General features: G+C 38.6%; 1 protein-coding gene across 3 annotated transcripts in view; it reads right to left on the bottom strand.

Moving 5' to 3' along the window:
- LRRC4C (leucine rich repeat containing 4C) overlaps nt 1-20,246 on the bottom strand; it is an 860,187-nt gene that overhangs the window by 149,278 nt on the left and 690,663 nt on the right. For all 3 annotated transcript variants that reach the window (XM_074955297.1, XM_074955295.1, XM_074955296.1), the window contains one exon: nt 12,452-12,538. The gene's annotated coding sequence lies outside the window, so the exon portion shown is untranslated. The remainder of the gene's footprint in view (nt 1-12,451; nt 12,539-20,246) is intronic.

A 20,246-nucleotide genomic window follows, 5' to 3' on the forward strand; every position in this document is an offset into this window, starting at 1 on the left:
AAAATTCAATGTTTATTTTTCAGCATTTTAATTTTTTTTAACAATTTAAAGTTTCACAGTAGTGCAAAATGATATTGTGTAAGCATTTTTTTATTTGTATTTATTTAAATGTTCACAATTGAGGGAAATTATGGGAGATCTGACAATAATTATTTAATGCCTGTAGACATTGAGATTCAAAAGGTAAAAGCTTTATAACAATTACAACATAAGTGTCAACACCACATGTCAGAATATACAAAGTAAATAGCCTGAAAACAAACCCTAATAAGTTCACAAGCATTATTTTTCTTATTTTGCCTATCTTTATTTTTATTATTATTGATGGAAATATTTTTTTTGTCAGTTTGTGTGTGTTTGGTGAAATCGACATTTACTGACATTTACAAATAGAAATTGAATCCTTCCAAGCCTACCCATAATGTAGACACAGACTATAGCAACGAAGGGTTTTTTTTCCCCCATCTCTGTAGAAACTCCACTTCCCCGAGTGACAGTCACTAGGTCGACAGAAGCATTCTTCCATCAACCTAACTGTGACTACCCTGGGGATTAGGTCAGCATAGCTACAGAGCTCAGGGGAGTGGATTTTTCACTCCCCTGAGTGCAGTAGCTATGCCAATCTAAGTTTTCAGTGCAGACCAGCCCAATTACTAGACTCACAGATTTTCTGATGTAACTCCATTGGAATGAATCTGACCTAGGATTTTTCAGAAGTGGGGGAGAGGGAAGAGGAACTGGAATTGTAATGCAATGTTCCGTTCAAGTTTACAAACTAAGCCAGTGATCTTGAAAATGCTTATGGATGTGTTTAATTTGATGTCAATTGAATTGCTATTCACATGCTCACTGTTAAGCATGTTCATAAGTGTGTGCAGGATTGGGACCTAAACTCAGTGGAAGTTCTCACATGTGGAAAGTTATATGTGGAAATGTTTATAGGAGCAAGGCAAGCAAGCAGAGTATGGATGATACACTATACTCCTGCATTTGTTGCTCTCATAATGAGAAAGAAAGAATGTATAGATCCAACTCTGCCACATGCATACCCCACCCCCCAAAAATGAGCCAAGCTCTTTGATGGTAATTATAGTGGATTCCATAAATCAAACAGTTGCTTCCAGTTATTTTTAGCATGCAATAACACAGCTACACCTTCACTCCGCTCTCCCCAATAGTAACACACACACACATACATATATATATATATGAGGTATCCTTACTTAATCTAGCTCTCTGATATGATCTCGGCAAAAGTGAAAATGAGAAGAGAGAATGGAAGTGTCACGGTTACAAGTATGGGACTTGAACATGTAGCTATATAAATATTTATTTAATTGTAGAGTATATTTTCTGGTTAATTTCAGTTCAGTAACAAATTTACTGGATCAATAGCAAAGACCATGGAGCTCAGTCTCCAGTTGTACATTACTTCTAGTTGTAGTGACTCAGTGACCGAACTTGTGAAGTAACATTCACATTAGTGCGAATAAGGGAATCATCCTCTGGCTCTTAATCAATCATATATTTTAGGGCTTTTGATTTGCTTTCATTGAAGTCAGTGGCAAATACACATTGACTTAAATGGGTAAAGGATCAGGACCTGGATCAATAACAAGCAACCCAAATTTGGTGGTTTTCCAGGCATGCTGCATTCTATTCAATGGGGTTTTGTGAAGGTAGCTGAGGGTATGCACCAGAAATGATGAAGGGATAGAAGGGAACATTTTTTGGTAGCTGGCTGTTCAAGTTCCTACCTATCCGTCTGTTTGACGCTACTGAACTTCTGTTGTGATATTTATCAAGCATTAGGACTCCTAGAGCTTTGTATAAGCACTTTTATCCTTTTACTATTTTCATCTAAATAAATATCAAAACAAATATTTTTTTTTCAGAAGTGCAAAAATATCACATCCCAATAAATATTTCCATCAACCTTTTTTTAAATTACTTTTTACTACAGCAAAGTTACAACTAAACATTAACATACTACATACTACATTGTACACTACTCGTTACTTATTCAAGATCAGGTTAATATTCAAAGAACCTGGCTAAAATTTTTGACTTTGTTATTAAAGGTGCCTTTAACAGTTGCCTACTAAAGCTAAGAGTCTGTGAACAAATCTGAAGTTTTTTGTTTGTTTGTTAAAATCAAATAAATGGTCTTTGTAAGTGGTTATGCTTAGCTGTTGCAGATCTAATCTGATTCTCAAATGCAATCTTCTGCAGTAGATACATCAGTTATTTGGACACAGACTAATATTCATTTACCCTTTCACCAGAAATTAGCACTTTATGCAGCTTTGATGTCATTCCAAATGGCATTAAAATGTGAATTGTTAAATGGTACTAGTATTTATATGAAATATATATAGAAATAATATATTAGCTAAAGTAGACATGATTTAGCTAAACAAATAGTATCAGGGCAGTAATATGCTGATAAAGTACAGGTAGGAACTGAAGAGAAACAGTCAAATGAAAGAGAGTCCCACTGAATTACATCACAAAGGAATACAAATAAATACTGAGAAATTTTATAAGGTGCTTTTATACAAATGAAAGAAATCTAAATGCTAAGACAGATGAAATTGAGTGCCTGGTATTCAATGATATTGATATAATATGCATCACAGAAACTTGGTGGAATGATGATAATAAATGGGACACGGGAGTACCAGGGTATAAAATATATAGGAATGACAGACTTGGTCATGCTGGTGCGGGAGTGGCACTATATGTGAAAAAAAGCAAAGTCAAATAGAGTAAAAATCTTAAATGAATGAAACAGTACCATAGAATCTTTATAGATAGAAATTCCATGCTTATATACCTTCACATCTGATACTAATGACCATCTGACCAGAATGGTGATTGTGAAATGCTCAGGGAGATTAGAGAGATACAAAAACAGAAAACCCAACAATAATCTGGAATTTCAACTATCCCCATATTTACTAGGAACCAGGACCAGATGCAGAGATAAAATTTCTAGACACCATTAATGACTGCTTCTTGGAGCAGCTGGTCCTGGAACCCGCAAATGGAAAGGCAATCTTTGATTTAGTCGTAAGTGGAGCACAGGATCTGGTCCAAGAGGTGAATATAGCTGAACCACTAGGTAATAGTGACAATAAAGTAATTAAATTTACCATCCTTACAGGGGGGAAATACCAAAGAAACCCAACATAGTAGCATTTAACTTCAAAAAGAGTAACTACACAAAAATGAGGAAGCTAGTTATATGGATATTAAAAGGAACAGTTTCAAGAGTGAAATGCCTACAAGCTGCATGGATACTTTTTAAAAAACATCATAACAGAGGCTCAAACAGTATGTATATCCCAATAACAAAAACAGTAATACCACCAAAAAAACAAACAAACAAAAAAACAACCATGGCTAAACAACAGTGTAAAAGAGGTGGTTAGAAGCAAAAAGGCATCCTTTAAAAATTTGAAGTCAAATTCTACTGAGGAAAATAGAAAGGAGCATAAACTCTGGCAAGTCAAGTATAAAAGCATAATTAGGCAGGCCCAAAATGAATTTGAGGAGCAACTAGCAAAAGACACAAAAACTAACAGAATTTTTCTAAAATACATTAGAAGCAGGAAGCCTGTCAAACAATCAGTGGAGCCATTGGGCAATCAAGGTGCTAAAAGAGCATTCAAAGAAGACAAGGCCATTGTGGAGAAGCTAAATAAATTCTTTACATCGGTCTTCACTGCAGAGGATGTGAGGGAGATTCCCACATCTGAGCGATTCTTTTTAGTTGACGGATCTGAGGAACTATCCCAGGCTGAAGTGCTTTGGGAAGAAATTGATAAATTAAACAGTAATAAGTCACCAGGACCAGATGGTATTCACCCAAGAGTTCTGAAGGAACTCAAAGATGAATTTGCAGAAATACTAACTGTGGTATGTAACCCATCATTTAAACCAGCCTCTGTACCAGATTACCGGCAGACAGCTAATGTGACATCAATTTTTTTAAAAAGTCTCCAGACATGATTCTGGCAACTACAGGCCAGTATGCCTAACTTGAATATCAGGCAAATTGGTTGAAACAATAGTAAAGAACAGAATTATCAGACTTATGGATGAACGTGATATGTTGGGGAACAGGCAACATGGCTTTTGTAAAGGGAAAATTCACCATTAGAATTCTCAGAGGTTGTCAACAAACATGTGAACAAGGCTGATCCAGTGGATATAGTATTTGGGCTTTCAGAAAGGCTTTGACAAGGTCCCTCTCCAAAGGCTTGTAAGCAAAGTAAGACGTCATGGGATAAGAGGGAAGGTCCTCCCATGGATCAGTAACTGATTAAAAGATAGGAAACAAAGGATAGGAATAAATGGTCAGTTATCACAATGGAAAGAGGTAAATAGTGGGATCCTCCAAGGATCTGTACTGGGACCAGTGCTGTTCAACATATTCATAAATTATATGGGAAAAGGGGTAAACAGTGAGGTAGCAAATTTTGCAGATGATACAAAATTACTCAAGATTGTTAAATCCAAAGTTTGTAAAGATTTACAAAGCGATCTTACAAAATGGGTAAGTGGGCAACAAAATGACAGATGAAATTCAATGTTGATACATGCAAAGTAATGCATGCTGGAAAACAATTCCAACTATACATACAAAATGATGGTATCTAAATTAGCTGTTACGGCTCAAGAAAGAGATCTTGCAGTTATTGTGGATAGTTCTCTGAAACCATCTGCTCAAATGGCAGAGGCACTCAAAAAAGCTGACAGAATGTTAGGAACTATTAGGAAAGGGATAGATAAAGGACTGTAAATATCATGATGCGACTCTATAAATCTACAGTATGCCCTCACCTTGAATACTGAGTGCAGTTCTGGCCACCCCATCTCAAAAAAAGATATAATAGAATGGGAAAAAGTACAGAGAAGGGCAACAAAAATTATTAGGAGTATGGAGAGATTAAATACAAGGAGAGATTTAAAAGACTGGAAAAGAGCTGGAAAAGAGCTGGAAAAGTTCAGACTGAAAAAGAGATGAATGAGGGGAGGATATGATAGAGGTCTATAAAATCATGAATGTTGTGGAGAAAGTCAATAAGTGAGTAAGTGTTATTTACCTATTTGCATAATACAAAAACCAGGAGTCATGCAATGAAATTAAAAGGCAGCAGGTTTAAAACAAATATACAGAAGTACTTTTTCATACAACACACAGTTAACCTGTGGGACTCATTGCCTGGGGATGTTGAGAAAGCCAAAAAATAACTGAATCAAAAAAAGAATTAGATTAATTTATGGAGGGTAGGTCCATCAATGGCCATTAGTCAAGATGGTCTGGGAAGCAACACCATGCTCTGGGTGTCTTGAAACCTCTGACTTCTAGAAGCTAGGACTGGATGACAGAGGATGGATCACTTAATAAATTTCCCTGTTCTGGGGACTCTCTCTGAGACATCTGGCACCGGCTATTTTCACAAGACAGGATACTGGGCTTGATGAACAATTGGTCTGACCCAGTATAGCCATTCTCATGTAGACTAAAACTATGGTTTCCTCTTTTAAAATTTCTATTTTTAATATGTTAACTATAGTTGATCAACAAATAAAACAAAGACAATAAAATGACTAGTCACTCACAACATAACCTCAAAGCAATCTGGAATTAAATCGTCAGGTTTCCAGGCTTGTTAGTCAGCTAGGTGCCAAATATCTTTAAAGCATATTTTTAAAAACTATCAGCACATTTAATCATTCATCAATTCATATATCCATCAGGCAAGTAAATGGTTACAAGTTGGTCAAATTTGGTTGGGTGAAATATTTTTTTCCCCCGACACTTTATACTAATTGTTTTTTCAAGTTTGTTTTATGCTGTTTTTGAGTCTTCAATCTTTCTCTTTGCATGGAACTTTCAGGAGCCAACAACTCCCTGCAGATCAATTTGCAAAATCCACTTCTACAATAGCTCTACATTTCACATGGAAGTACCATGGGAGATATCTTGGATCATGTGGAAGGAATAGAATAACACCTAGCCATCCATCCACACACTTACAAAGCACAAATACTGACACAGACAAGGCCAAGTGGGGAAGGAAGTGGCTAGGGATATATGTACTCTGGTTTCATCTTTCATCTTTACATGGTCATTCACCTTTGCTCCATTTAGGCGGAAGGAAGGTCTGAAGGAGGGTAGCAGCTGTCTGAATGATGAAGGCGCACATTGTGGCCTAAATGGATGCTTTGGAGATGCAGCCCCTGGACAACTAGCAGTTCTGGCTGCTCATAGGGATCCACAGACCCCTCCTGCAACAGTGCAGCTAAAGTCCATTATCCTGCAGCTGGTGATGCACATGGACAAAGGCCACAATCATAGTCTCAATGACTTCCAGTTCCATTTAAGGACCAAGAGGTTGATTAGTGAAGATAACTAGTAACATTCTGACAAATGGACTAAAACAACTCACATTTGTTTCTCATCAACTGATCTCCCCAATCCTAGGTAAGGGAGAATATCAATGCTTACTGGCATGTGCAGCAAATGTTGATGTGACTGGCAACATAACTGCAGGTTGCAATAACACAATTGTTCCTTATTGGCAGGAAATTGGGGCTAAAGAACTGAACTTCTATGTCGGAGTGGCATTGAGAATGGTTAAAGGTAAAAGACTGGATACTCAAAGTTGTCAATCATTTGGTGGAAGAGAAATATCTTTAGTCCCTGGGAAAGCAAATATTCTAATATAATGCGGACCTGCGGATAAAGAGGGTGAGATAGACATCAACTGCACAGTCAGAAAAGCCTGAAGAGGGGGAAAGAAATAGTGTAAAAACTGGCGAAGTATAGGGAGAGGAGTGAAAAAGGAAAATTAAACAATGTTGCTAATAAAAAGGACAGTGAGAGGCAGTTTCAGAGCTATCTATCTGCTCTGATACAATTACATTTCACCTTCCTTGTATATAGTCACAAAAGCAACTCTGGAAAATAATCCTCCTTCCTTATAAAACATTGCTGACAAGAAGTTATTTGTGCATGGAAACATCACTGTCATTTTGGTTCTTTTCAGTCTGATACTTTTAATAAGAAAGAAAACTGCCTGAATCTGATCCAAAATCTGTCAAGTCAGTGGGAAACTTTTCATTGTCTTCAATGGGCTTTGCATTAGGCCCTTTCTACTCTAATTAACTTAACAGCTTGTCTCAGGAACTAAGGGATGGTGAGAATCCAACAGTATATTTTAGGGAGATTGTGATACAGTAAGAAAATCAAAGCTTGACTTTGATCTGACTCACACTAATGTTACACATATACAATTCCACTGATTATCACTGGTTTACTCCAGTGTGAGTAATACCAAATTCAGCTCCAAAGCCTTCAACATTAGGAGTTCAGAGATACTGTTTTGTATATATAAGGATCCCCCAGCTCATTTGAGATTTAATCTCATCCTATTCACAGTTCCCAAATGTGAAATTCGGTTTCACAGCTATACAGTTGTTGGAACACAGGGGTGGGTTAAGAGAAGTCAAACACAAGTCACTGGGCTTAATACAGGAATAACAGAGTGAAATTTAATGGCCTGAAATACTCAGGAGATCAGACTAAATGGTCTGTTGGTCTCCTCTGTCCTTAAACGCTATTAAGCTATGAATCCATAAAATATTTGCTTGGAAGGAAAATACCAGATGCTGCATCTTCCATTTGTAAATATCTTCCTTGTAAACTTGATTCCACTTCACACAGTGAAATTCTCAGAATGTTTTTTTGAATCTTGTGTTGCTAATCCAACTGGACAGCTGCAGACACAAATATCACAATTGGCAGTTAAAAATGTCTGGGTTTTAATGTGCACTATTCTTCAATGGGACACAAATTGCTGCATAGAAAGATCAGCTGATCTGTGAAAAGGAATTCAGTGGCATCCAAGCTTCTTTGAAACAGGGACCTAACATTTAGTGACTGAAAGTTTTGTGAAAGAAAGTAAAAAGCCCTCTACTCTTGGGGCAAAATTCTCCTTTCTAATCTGCAGTGAGGTTCTCTTTTTCACCTGAGAGGACTGCACATAGAATGAGAACAGAATGAGCAACAAAGATGAGCACTGTGGATCTGTGAGGAGAAATATGTCCTTAATATTTAAGTGAAGAAAAACTGCATTAATGAAAGGGTATAAACAGACAAAGTTATAAGAAATACAGAGAGTCAATTTGTTTCTAAGCATCTCTTTGGGCTGTAATATTACCAAATTGGGAGGTCTAGTGTCCAGGGTTTTACTAAAATAAATTTAGGTCCCTATGAATTTAAGGCATAAGAGCTCAACCCTGAAAGGGTGCTAAGCACCTTCAAGCCCTATTGAGTTTAATGGGATTTGAAGTTGCCTAGACATTTAAAGGGTCAGGTCTGTAAAACTTTATGGTATGAATATAATCAGAAAATTGGCGTGTAAAAATGTCTTCTTAATACTCAATGAGTGAAATTCTGGCTCTATGGAAATCGATGGCAAAACTCCCACTGACTTCAATGAGGCCAGAATTTCATCCAAAACATCTTCCTCTCATGTGACTTTGAGTTGTGTCCGATCTCCATAGGTTCTTTCTCTGTGTTGAAATCTTTGTTCAGAATATTCTCTTTTAATAACTTCTGCTCCAACTTTACTGCTACAGTTATCACAACGGACAAAGGCTATGTCGTAAATGAAAAAAAACAAAGGTGATTCAGGGTCAGTCCTTTACTCACCTCGACTAGTTAGGCATAAGCAGGATAGGTGTCCCCCGCAACAACGTGGGGTGCTGAAAGAGCGGGGCAAAGCAGTATGTACTAAATTGGACAGGCATTAGGTACAAATTACACAAATGACATCTTGGGACTCTCTGTCCTTTACTAAATTCATATCACAAATTGGTTTAATTTGCCCCTACAACAATGAAAGTAGATACAGAAGAAATACATAGCTTGATTCCCACCACCATGGCAATCTGGGGCTCTCCAAATTGTAAAGTCATTCCAAAGGTCAAAGGCGTAGTGGCAGACAAAATGTGCCTTCACAGTGGTAGTCATAGCAAACAACGATAATTGTGTACATGCACACACACACCCTGAAGAAAAAAAATTAAGAACAAAAGGTTTTTCCATTTCATTCTGAATTTTTGGAAATGGCCACGTTTTGCAAATTTCCTATACTATGTCATTTTTGGACAATTTTCTGAGTGGACATTGATGAATTTGCTCTCATATTCAGGGTCGGCTCTAGCAATTTTGCTGCCCCAAGCAGCCGCCACCGAATTGCTGCCGCCACAGCAGCGGTGGAGCGGCCGCCGAATTGCCGCCATAGTGGGGAAAGTGGCTGAGCTGCCGCCGAATTGCTGCCACGGGACACAGACTGCCGCCCCATTCTAATTGCCGCCCCAAGCACCTGCTTGGAAAGCTGGTGACTGGAGCCAGCCCTGCTCATAAATGACCCTATTTTCCACATAAATCCACAGAAGTTCTGATTCACGAAATGGCTTGTAACCAAATGCCAAATGTTTTCATTCAAAATTTCCCACTTCAAAGTTTTGACACTTTTGCAGCCTCAAGTCCTGATCCTTCAGTATGAGGCACACAGCAGTGGACTCCTACACCAAGATGGAGCCCCACTGAGGTCAGAGTCTGATTTCATTTACACTGGTGTAAGTGAGGAGTAACTTCTTTGAATACAGTGAAGTCACTCCAGATTTCTTTTGGTGTACATGGGAATATATTTTGGCCCTTAATGGTTCATGCACCATCCTCTACATATATATAGGTGCTTTTGTAAATGTCAGTAGAGTGAAAAGGAAGAATAGCTCTCTGTTGCTACTAAATTGCATTCATAAGATTGCAAACCCTAAGACAAGAAGACATGGACATGAATGATAGAGTACTTTAGGAATTATCGCTTTTACTTAAAAAGTGACAGCAATTTTTCCCCTATGTTTTTAAAGTCGCAAGAATATGATGCATTGACATCAAAGGGGATGTTTCAGACATCTTAATTTTTTCTCCTAAGAAGTTATTGTGACTGGAAAATACAATTCTTATTTACTTGAGAATCAAATCTTAACTGTATGTGCCTAAAAATACTCATGAGAAGACAACCAAGCAGCCATGTTGCTCTGCAGTGCCAAGCAGGAGATATATAGGTCTAAGTTCTGCTGTCTTGTTTCCTTGCTCAGCACAGGTTCAGAATGATGTGTTCTGAGGAGGAAAAGGGCCTCACATTGTTTAACAGAGAACTCTGAGCCAAGGATGAAGGAACAATAGCTGGTTCCAAAGTCCCCATCATCCAGAGGGATAATGCTTTGCAGGCATCAATGCAAGCCCTCGAAGAAAGGTATAAAGTGAGGAAACAGGAACGGTCTGTATCTGAATAACTTGCCAGAGATAGAGAAGATCCCTGCCAAGAGGAAAAATGTTCATGGCATAAGTATATAATAACTATGTCTTACACATCTGCTCTAGGTGAAGTTTCCTGTATTCTTTTCAAGTACTCACAGCTGAAAGTTGTTAGACTTCACAGTAGTTTAGAAGATACTTTCATTTTAAGCCTCTATTTTCAAGTGCTATAACTTTCTAAATAAATTAACCTCTGGATTGAAATTTTATCAATATGTTCTAAGCCCAAAATATGATCATAATTTTTGGAGATCAGACAAAATTCTATCTGGCCTTTTTTTGAGATTTCTCAACATAAAATAAGTGGTATTTTCCCAACATTTAAGACATTTTCAGAGACTTTTTTTCTGTCTATATAAATTAAAGAAGTCTCCTCTTTAAAATTGTCATACCTAGCATATACTTCATCCTCAACAAGCAAAAGTGCCTTTGGCATGTGAGACAAAACTTTGTTTAGACATGTTCAAGTTTTAAGATTTGAAAATAGTGTTTTTATGCTTGGAAAGATTATATTTTTAATGATAAATGTTGGTAAATATCCATTTCACTGTACACACACAAACTGATAAAAATATTTCCATCAATAATAATCAACATTTACAGATAAAGTAAGAAAAAAAAATGCCTGGAAACATATTTGTGTCAAAATCTAGTGATTTAGACTTTTGAATTAGGCTTGTTACAAATGGACTAGCAAATGAATTGCAAAAACATGTCTGATTTGTTGATTTAAGGATAAATAATTGGTATGTTTTGACATGTGATGTTGACAATTTGTCCTTTCACTTTTTGAATTGCAATATTGACTGTCATTAAATAACTGTCTGACTTAATTATTTATTTAAATAAATACAAAATGCTAAAACTCCATAATTTTACACAACTCTGAAAATTTATTTTAAATGCTTAAAACTAAATATCAATATTATCTGTAAAAAATTATAAAAATAATCAAATTCTGTCAAGCCTAAGTGTAATGTTCATGCACTGTACACTATTTTCTAATAGCCAATTCTTGAGGCAGTGTGGTCGAGTGAATAGGACACTAGACTGGATTTTTCACACCCTCAAGGCCCATAGCAATGCTGATGTAAATTCCCAGAATAGACCAACCCTTGATTTTGTTAAATGCTTTGAGATCTGTGTATGCTATATAACATGCCTGTACTTTAACAGGTGTTTGCCTGAGTAATCGCCAATTAAAAACTGAGTACAGGCCTTAGGATTTAGCCCACAATGAAGAGAGATGTGAGGCTCTGCATATGTGCACACAAATGTATTAAAATATAGTTAAAAGAACAGCCTTAACCTTGAATAGGGAGCTGGCCACACAGTGGCCAGCTCCCTATTCTTTCACTTTCCTATTCTTTCACTCTTATTAAAATTGTGCTTTGTATCCAAATTTTCACAATGCATTATTTTATTTTCTCTATCTTCCTTTCTTCAAATATATGCATCATGGTTTTCTAGTGTTCAGAAATCAGATTAGCCTTACAGTGTTGAAATATACTCCTGGAACTACTATGTATTTAAATCATCTGGGCTTCACAGAGGTTACAGGAAGGTTCCTGAGTCATATTTTAGATAGACAGACAGACGGATAGGATATATATAAGTGATATATAGCTGCTCATGATATGCCAGAATATTGGATTGTTATCCGAGCAATATACATCTTGATTTTCTTTAGCATGTGCAATACAAACACACATGGGGAAAAATATGAACATATACTCTGGAATGAGCAAGGGGAATATAGTTGATATAAGCGTATATATATAGATACTACTAAGACAGGGTTCTCTAAAAAGGTATAATAGGAACTGGCTGTTGTGAACTGTTCTCATTCTATTCTGTTTGTCCATTAGGTCTCAGGATAATAAGATGGGAAGCCTCTTCAGTCCAGGTTTGTGAAAATAATGAGACTATATAGGGTTTTAATGTGTTAGGTCATTATTTTTAATACATAGATCTTTCTGGTTCTTTCTTCCCTGTCTCCATCTTTCCTTCTCACTTTTCCTCGTGCAACATAACATACAGTCCTACCTTAACAAATCTGATCTGATCTTCAAGATCTAGGGAAGAGCTGCTTTGTAAGAGGATGATTTCTGGTGATGAAGAGGGCATCAACACCTGCAAGGAAAGACACACAGATATTACAAGTTTGCACATGTTGGTTACACAACAATGCAGGAAAGTGCAGTCTGTGATATGAGAAAGTCTGGGCTTGGTCCATATAAGTAGGAATTTGGGCATCTCTCACTACCTGCAGGAATTTTTTTTTCTTTGTCATTTTCTGTAATAATCCCCTTCCTTCTCCACTAGTTTATGCTGGAACTGAGTTTCCTCACTATTACATATGGCTTCCACTTCATTGCTTCAGTAGTGTGGAATTCCTTTTACAATGCTGATAAACTTAGCTGCCATGTAGTAGATTAGAATGCATTGGCAAATACCATACATTACAACACTGACAGTCTTTTGACAGTAGATAGGAATGCTACTGTAAGGGGAAGCAATCTTTTGCTTCTCAGGAAACTAAACACCTTGGCCAAAATTTTCAAAAGTGACTAGTGATTTTGGGTGCCTCCAATTTGAGACATTTTAAAGGGGCCTGATTTCCAGAAACTCAGCACTTTCTGAAAATAAGGCCCATTTAAAGTCTTAAGTTGGCATCCAAAACCACTCATCACTTTTGAAAACCTTTTCTGAGACTTCTAGAGGAAGTTATATCATCGCTAGCATTTGGCCAAGAAGCAGGATCTATACAAATATATATATAAACTCTATCAGAAGTTCTATACTGCTTCAAGAGGTGTATGGTATTGCAAACTGGAAGTGTTGCAGATTGGAATAGGTCTCCTCTTTCCATGAGTCTGCACAATAGAAATAACTCTGGACTGCAATGTTCATGTCTCATTCCAGGTCAGAACTTTCCAAAATTTCAGGTGAATTTGAATCCAATCTTCTCTTCAACTCATTGTAGAGATAGTAGCTACACTCAAAGTTCAGATCCAGTGTGACCTTTCCCAAAGCCTAGGATGTAGAACTGGTTGAAAAATCTTCATCAGAATATCTTTTCACGGGAAAATGCAATTTCATTAAAATCAAAACTTTCTAGAGCAGGTGTTGGCAACATTCGGCCTGTCAGGGTAATCTGCTGATGGGCCGCGAGACAGTTTGTTTACATCGACCGTCTGCAGGCACGGTCGCCTGTAGCTCCCAGTGGCTGCAGTTCTCCATTCCCGACCAATGGGAGCTGTGGGAAGCGGTGACCGGCACGTGGGTGACAGTGCCTGAGACGGTCAATGTAAACAAACTGTCTCGCAGCCCGGCAGCTGATTACCCTGATGGGCCGAGTGTGGACAACGGGCTGCAGGTTTCCCACCATTGTTCTAGAGGAACGTGTGAACTTTAATGAATCTTTGTTTAAAAAAAAAAATGAAGAAAACCATTTGGATAAGATTAAAACATCCCATTTCAACAATTTCAGATCAGAATGTTTTGATTTTCATTTTGAAATCATGCTCTCTCCAAATTTATTTCCAATTTGGAATGAAAACAAATTTAGAAATTGCAGTATTTCTGGTGAACGGAGATTCCAGTTCCCTGCACAGCTTTAGAGCCAAGATTTGGTTTGGTTCTTTCTTTATTGTGTATTATTTATTTGTTTGTTTATATGTATTGTGTATATATGCATGACTATCTCCAGAATGCTTGCCTTAAACATTTGCAACATTTTATGTAACCTTTATTTACAAGATATGTTAGGAGCAATACAATTGCATGAGGAGATCTATTTTTATAAAAGAACATTCCAAACATCTGGTATTCTTTAAAAAAAAAATCCATTCCCTTAAGTAATTTTTGACTTGCCATAATCACCGAACACAGATCTTTTAAAAAAATATTTGATCAATAATGAAAAGACTAGAGCCACAGTAGTTGTGGGCCAGGCCTTGAACCTACCACTGCAATCTTCTCTTCCAATCTCTAGACATATATAGATCCTACAAACATACATGCACATACTTTTATGTAACAGGTGGCCCTTTTGAAATTCAGGGCTATACTGAGCAACATTTTAAATGGGGTTTCTTTTTTGACTAATAAATTCCAAAGATTTGTTTCTTTCAAATCTGAGATATATCAGATATGAAACTCACCTATTACCTCTGTTAACTTTATTCTGTAAATGAAGCCTTTGGACCAGATTTATAAAGGTATGTAGGTGCCTACATTTGCAGATCAGCACTCAGATTTACAAAAAGTGCCTAACTGAGTTAGGCACTTAATTCTCTTTGACTTTACGTTGGTGAATCTTGGAGACACCCTCAAACAAGAATGCTTTTGTTTTGTTAATATATCCACAGAAAGTAGAATATATGCTTAGTGCTTAAGCTTTTGGGGCTTTCCCAAGCCTACCCTGGGGTTTCTGAAAGATAATCAGTATCTTTCAAGTCATCTTAATGATATCAGGACAATGGTGGTTCTTTCCTCTCCCCCTGCCCCAGCTTCTTTCTTGTCATTTGAAGGTGTTAAGCTTATTTCCTTTGAGCAGAAGATAATTAGCCTGTTATCAGCATGCAGTATGAGCTGGGAGACTGTGCACAGAGGGATTATTCTTCAGTAGTTAAAGTTTCTGGTCAGCAAAATAATTCAGTATGGGAGGAATGTGCAGCGGGATTGTGCCTTTGACAATGCACTAGAAGATTCAAATTTACTTGGGAGAACATGCAGCTATTTTGGGATGGAGAAAATGTAAGATTTTAAGCACTCTCCCTCTCCATTTTAATAAAATCTTCAAACACCTGTTTCATTATGCATCCTAAGTGCAGTGAACTCACAACCACTCTGCTTGTTCTGGATTGTTTGTTCTGTACTGTACCCACCCATACCTTTGGGGTCCTGATTCTGAAAAGCACTGCGGAGCACCCTCAATTTCCACTGTTATAGGATAGTTACCCTGTAACTCATGGGATGAGGCCTGTGGATTGTAAGTGATATGGGACAGGGATTCCATGTTTTGGTTGAATGTAAATATATGTTGGCCCTTTGTCTCACAACAGTGTGGGAGTAGAGGAGTCTGTTAGACACAGAAGTAGGAGTGAGAGTGAAGGTCTGATGAGATGCAGCTATGACACATTATTATTCATTGTGTGAGGGTTACTCAGAGCAACTGTCATAAAGCACAGTGCAGAGCACACAAACAACGAGAAGCCTTGTAAGTGAAGGCAGGTCTCTTGGTTGGAAATGCTTCTGTCACCCTCCAGGCCCTGGATTCACTGTTGTGTTTGTGTAAAGCATCTGGTAATGTGAGTCAGGGTACTAACAGCCACTGAAATAAATACATAAATTATTAATCAAGATTGGCCTGCGAAGGCTTCATGAATTGAAAAAGGGTCACAATTCAACAAGTTTAGAATTCACTGACTACTATTCTACCAGGTCTAGAATTTATAGAATTAATAGAAACTGAACAACTAGCACTTTAAGAGAGTGACCACGACAGTTAGTAGGGGAATCAGCCCAAAGCTGGAGACTGAGTGAGGAGCACAGTTGACAACTTTCACGTGGTAAATAAGCACCCCAACTTTCACAAGAAGCCAAAAATCAAGCTAATCCTATTTCAAAACAAGGCCAAAACAAGCCCATCCCTAAGAACCCCAACACTCTATGTGACTAGATTCCTCCGGCATGCAGTCTGGGACAGTGGTGGGCCCACTGTGCACCCCAGACTCTCTCCCCCCCTTGCCCCTGCTTGTCCCTCCCCCGCCCCTGATTTCTGGGAGCCAATCAAAAAAAAAAAAAAGAAGCAACAAGCTACAAGCCAAAAACAAGCAACTCACAAGCCAATTAAGCCAAAAACAAGCTCAATTTCTGTGTTTTTTCCATGGGTTTGGCATGTCTGGTGAGGAGGTTAATGAGAGGGGACCTCCGAGGGAAAAATCAAAGACATGAGTATATGGAAATTTAAATCTCTCAGGATGTATATATAGGATTAGGGTGAGAGACAAAAAGAGAGCCAGCCACCACAGTCAGATTTTTTAAAAAAATAGAAAAGAGGTAGTAGCTAGTTGGAGGGAGAGGAAAGGTGAAGACTGAAATGAAGAGGGGGGAAAGGGAAGGGTCTGAAAACAGTCAGAGGGGAAGAGGAGAAATCCAAAGCTGCCACTGAGGCCATAGGAGCAGGAAGTGAGAGGAGAGGTTACTAAATGAGATGGCAATAACAGCTGACAAGTCCAATGAGGAAAACCAGGTATCCTCAGGGAGAAGGAAGTCAGAAATAAAGAGGTCGTTGATCAGGAGGACTTTCCAAGTGCTGGAACAAGAATTCCCAGGTTTTGTTGCGCAAGTTTCATCTTTAAAATTGCCCAATCATCAGTGCAACATTTCAAGCTCTAAGTTCACAATTAATTAACTATTGAGAAATGCAGCCTGAAATATTAAAAACTATATGTTCACAATTCCTTGCCAATTTGGAATGGATTATCAATACAATCAGGACTGCACAAAGAGTTTTAATATCTCTACTTTAAAAAAATACACAATTTTAGTACTGGTGAAAGGTGCTGGATTTAGAGTTCTGGAGACTGCCCATCACTCTTCACCCAAGGAATGGGCAGAGGACACACAACAGCCATACAAACTTCCAACACCCATTTGTCCCTTTCCCTTTCAAGAGTGCCTCAAAACTGATGTGGAGACAGAGCTAAATGAATCATTCATAGTGGTTAATTCTATTAGATGAATTTAGTCTGGTTATGGCAGCTTATGATTTTTTTGAACCAGAAAACTCAGGTTTCTGGTATGACAAAAGTAATAAATAAAAACTCACACAAATTTGAAATGTATTTTCTAAGAACATTCTCTCTTATCAGTCTCCTATCTGCTGTTTCTATTACAATTCATTTGCTAGGATATTATAAATAAGTGAATGCAAAAGGATAAACTCATTTAGCCTCCCTCAATTCAAGAGAAAAAAATATTTGAGGGAAATGTTTTGAGATGTGCACTTAATCTATACCTGAATGGCATGTCTCCTGAGTGTTCAGACTGGCAAAATATTAAGTTCATTTTGACAGCTGGTTGACAAAATTCAAAATGTCAACATATTTTTGTTGAAATTTTGAATTTTTGATGAAAAACAGGGAAAGCAATTTTCTCAAATATGTCATCCCCCATTTTCCACTTGCTGTACTCATTTTGTACATACACAAACTGAGGTTCAGTGACAATAGTTGATTTGCCTAGTATATCATTTTCAAAATTTCCAACATAACCCAAACGTTCATTCCTGAACCCACCGAGGTCACTGCTTTAACTGCTAGGCCAAACATGAATGCAATTAAATATTTGGCCTAGCTTCTAGACCAGGGGTTCTCAAACTGGGGGTCGGGACCCCTCAGGGGTTTCATGAGGTTATTATATGGGGTGGGGGGGTCGCAAGCTGTCAGTCTCCACCCCAAACCCTGCTTTGCCTCCAGCATTTATAATGGTGTTAAATATGTAAAAAAAGTGTTTTTAATTTATAAGGGGGGGGGTTGCACACAGAGGCTTGCTATGTGAAAGGGGTCACCAGTACAAAAGTTTGAGAACCACTGTTCTAGACCATACAGCGTCAGAGACTGTTGTTTTCACAGGGTGACCGTTGGTAGCTTTACCTTTCCTGCTTTTTCATCCCTTCCTTTCCCATAAATAGCTTCAGTTCATGACTAGAGTATCTACTATGTATTTCTAATCTTCTGATATGAAGTTAAGAAGGGGGGAAATAAAAGGCAGCATGAGGAAATGATTCTAAAACACAATTAGCAGGTCAGGGAGGCACTATTCTAAAGTTAGTTCAACCTGCCCTCAGTGAAGGTTTCTTCTCTCTAGCAGTTGGTGCCAAAGTTTTCTAGTCACATCTACACTTCAGCCACCCTAAATTGATTCTTTTAAAATACTATGGATAACCAGCTTCAATGGAAATTACATTAAATCCCATTGTAGTTATCCCTATTAGAGCAACATATAAGCAACAATGATGGAGTCCAGATAATTTCTTGGGGGACTAATGACTGGCTGATATGAACTAATGACCATTATTCCCTTAGATCACTCATTCATTTGTTATTGGCATTATAATATGAAAGAATCTATATGTTTTTAAAAGTATTATAACAATAAAAAAACCAGAAGAAGTTGTAGTACTTTTCATTACAATACATCCAAAATCATTACGTAGGAATCACTTTGTCAACAACAAACATATCCAGCAGTGGCGGAGAAACACAACTTCTGCTTAACGGCTGACAACATGCAGCACTTTTGTACAGGAAGCAAAGAATGTTGTCTGCAGGCCTATCTGCACGGAAATTTTGCAGAACATAATTATAAAAACTAGAATTTGGCCAGATCACCAGCTAAGTAACTCTTGAAAAAGAAAAACATGCTCTGGAATCTTTAATGACCACATGGATGGCGAAAACTCAGAATGTCCATTCTGTGGGAAATTCTGACATTTTGAAAAGAACAAAAACTTGAAATGTTAATATTTCTTATGGAAATCCCATTTTTTTTTCATTTTGGAAAGTCAAAATATTTTCCTTATTTTTGCCAGAATGAAACTGAGCAGCCATTTCCTGAGGATCCCTCATGCTGCCCAACTCCCAGGGACTCCCCCAACTCCAGTGGATGTCCTAGATGGCCCTGACTCCCCGGAAAGTCCCCCATCACAGAGCAGGGACTCCAGAAGCCCTGAAAACCTTGATCAGGAACTAAGGCTTTCAGGGCTGCCAGGCTCCAAGCTCCAGATCAGAGAGTCTGGAAGCTCTAGGATCCCCAACTCTGAAGCAGTTCACATGACATAGGCTGCCCTTGAACTGTAGACCCTGCAAGCCTGGGCTTCTCAGCAGCCCACCAAGTAAGCTGGCATGAAGTCAGGCAGGTTTCCAAGGTAAGCCCAAGTAGGCATTGTTTCATTGGAACCCTGCCTGTATTTTGGCAGAAGTTAGTCACAACAAAAATGTTTCTATGAAACATTCTGGTTTTGGCAAATCAGCATTTTCCAAACGAAAGATCATTTTGTCAGTAAATTCCCAACCATCTTTAATCTGGAATATAACATTCCAAGCAGCACAACATGCTACCCTCTCAACATGTTAGGACTCTGGGTCCACACTGACTCACAGGAAAGATATTCCTGGGGGAATTCTGCACCTCTACTCACACACAAAATTCATTATCCTTGCAGAATTATTTGCTTCCCTGCAGAAAAATGACTTTCTGATGGGGAAGCGAAGAGAAGCTGCAAGAATGGGCATGCACCCCTGCCCAGCAATGTGGGGCGTATTGTTTCAGGTGTCTAGAGCAGCCAGCAGAGTGGTAAATCAGTGTTGGGGATAGGAAGTGGGGATGGGGAAGCCTCAGTCAGTGGCTCCTATCATGCACTGGGCTCAGTTGCTAGTCCTTCAGCCACAGGGGGAGGGGTCACTATATGGGATGCTGCTCCCATCATCTGCCCAAACCCTGTGCATCTGGACTTCTCCTCACCCAGACGCTCCTGCCGAGCCTCACCCCCTGCATCGAGAGTCCCCCTGCACCCTGACCCCCCTGCCGAGCCCCATCCCCCCCACAGCCAGAACCCCTTGCTGAGCCCCAACCACTTTCAGCTGGACCCTCCTGTATAGGCCAATTGCCCCTACATCCAGAACCCCTCTTGAGCCCCTCTGCATCCTGATCCCCCCGACACACATGGCCTCCCACTGAACTGCCTGTACCCAGACTGTCCCACACAGAACCCTCTCAACCCACATCTGGATATCCCCACACTAAGCCCCTCAACACTTTGATCCTGCTG

The sequence above is a fragment of the Natator depressus genome, chromosome 6, assembly GCF_965152275.1.
Source record: "Natator depressus isolate rNatDep1 chromosome 6, rNatDep2.hap1, whole genome shotgun sequence".
Lineage (NCBI taxonomy): Eukaryota > Metazoa > Chordata > Testudines > Cheloniidae > Natator > Natator depressus.